The sequence below is a fragment of the Mustela nigripes genome, chromosome 13, assembly GCF_022355385.1.
Source record: "Mustela nigripes isolate SB6536 chromosome 13, MUSNIG.SB6536, whole genome shotgun sequence".
Lineage (NCBI taxonomy): Eukaryota > Metazoa > Chordata > Mammalia > Carnivora > Mustelidae > Mustela > Mustela nigripes.
In genome coordinates this window covers 86,570,993-86,573,324 of record NC_081569.1, presented here as the reverse complement: position 1 = coordinate 86,573,324, position 2,332 = coordinate 86,570,993, and the positions used below count along the sequence as shown (strand labels likewise).

The 2,332-nt window shown below is 38.2% G+C and overlaps 1 pseudogene; it reads right to left on the bottom strand.

The window, feature by feature from the left end:
* Positions 1 to 742: 742 nt before the first annotated feature.
* LOC131999417 (heterogeneous nuclear ribonucleoprotein A1-like) lies at positions 743 to 1,690 on the bottom strand (annotated as a pseudogene).
* Positions 1,691 to 2,332: the final 642 nt, after the last annotated feature.

Here is a 2,332-nt window from a genome sequence, read left to right as displayed (position 1 = left end):
TTTTTATAAACATATATTTTTATCCCCAGGGGTACAGGTCTGTGAATCACCAGGTTTACACACTTCACAGCACTCACCAAAGCACATACCCTCCCTCACCACACCCTCACTTCTCTTGTTGTACAGCTCACACTTTTTTTTTATTTAAAAAATTTTTTTTAAATATTTAATATATTTTTTTTGTCTTTTCATTTTCTTTTTAATTAATTTTTTATTTTTTATAAACATATATTTTTATCCCCAGGGGTACAGGTCTGTGAATCACCAGGTTTACACACTTCACAGCACTCACCAAATCACATACCCTCCCCAATGTCCACAATCCCACCCCCTTCTCCCAAACCCCCTCCCCCCGGCAACCCTCAGTTTGTTTTGTGAGATTAAGAGTCACTTATGGTTTGTCTGGAATTTTTTTTAAAGACATTTATTCAGCATTATAATTTGACTATTACATTTAGAAATCAACAGCATACATGCAAAAAAAAAATCTGCATTAAAACCCTTTATTGGAATGCTTTACACTTTTCACCGAACAGAAGCTAAAATAACCTGTTATACATTGGTGACAAAGTCTTCAAGTTTTTTGCTCATACACACAAGTATTGTTGAAAACATATCTTCTTTGTAACAGTGAGCCCTGTCACCACTGTGCGTGACTGCGTTCACAAATCTGTTGTAGTGTATAGCTTCACTATCACTTCTCTGGCTCTCCTCTCCTGTTGAACTTTTTTCCTGGCAGTAATTAAAACCTTCTTCCACTTCCATAGCTCTTGATGCTGCTGGAACTGCCAGAGCCACCTTGGTTTCATGGTTTGACAAAGTATTGGTCTCTACCAGCACCACTGGCCAGAGCTTCTGTCCATAATTTCTTCCATATGGGTCCAAAATTTGAAGATTGATCATGGTAATTGCCAAAATTATAGCTTCCACCACCTCCAGAGTTTCTTCCATCATTACCAAATCTGCTATGGTCATCCCTGATACAACCATATCCACCACTACCTTGACTGCCACCAAAGCCACCTCGCCCCCTGAAGTTTCCTCTATGACCAAAGTTGTTATTCCCACCAAAATGACCTCCACAACCACCACCAAAGTTGCCAGAACAACTTTCATCACTTTACTAGATGAAGCACTAGCCGTCTCTTGCTTAGATAAGGCTTTCACAGTTTTGGCCATTCATAGTATGGTATTTTTAAATGACAATCTTGTCTACAGAGTCATGGTCATCGAATGTTATAAAAGCAAAGTCTCTCTTCTTGCCACAGCTCTGGTCAGTCATGATTTCAACCACTTTGGTTTTCCCATACTGTTCAAAATAATCTCTCAAATGATGTTCTTCAGTGTCTTCTTTAATGCCACAAACACAGATCTTTTTCACAATTAAGTGGGTATGAGGTCTTTGAGAATCTTCTCTTGAGACAGCCCTCTTTGGTTCCACAGCTCTTCCATCGACCTTATGTGGCCTTGCATTCATGGCTGTATCCACCTCATCCACAGGGAAATATGTGACAAACCCAAAGCCTCTGGAGCACTTGGTGTTTGGATCTCTCATGATCATACAGTCTGTAAGCATTCCCCATTGCTCAGAATGGTTCCTCAGACTCCCATCAGTTGTTTCAAAGCTCCAACCTCTAATAAAGAGCTTCTGCAGCTGTTCAGGCTCTTTGGGAGACTCTGGTTTAGACATGACTGCAGGAGGAGGAGAGGCTTTAATGATGCCTACTTGGCTGGCAGAAAGCGACCATTTGGATTTCTATGAATAGGAATGTATGTGTGTGTATCTTTGTCATGAATATTCAAGTATTGATCAATTTATGATATTGATATAATGCATCTTTTTCCTAACAATGAAATATAAACAAAACTAGAAAATGTAGATGAATAAATACTATTTAAAATTCTGTGAAAACATAATGACAACTTCAGAAGAAATAATAATGCATAACAGCAGTAATAGCATCCTTCAGGCTGTTTCTATAGCATTTCAAGTACCTGACTGTGTCAGTTGTGCCAGAGTTCATCTCCTAGAGAGACAGGGTAAGAAGTGTTGGGCTAAAGCCTCAAGGATCAATTGAAATTTCAGTTCTGTACATAAGTAAAATAGCAAAGGTACAGGCTATTTGAGTGTCTGGCACTTTTTTTTTTAGTCAGTATAACCATTATTACCTTCACACTATTTTATTTCTCTCTTCTAGGCTTGATAGCATGAGCTAAGAGCAATTGATTTCACAAAGCAATTGAAAGGATAAAGTGAACAAATTATGAAAAATGTACCAGACACAGGTGAATGCATACTACAATATTAATAAAGCTCTAAAATACTGAGAAT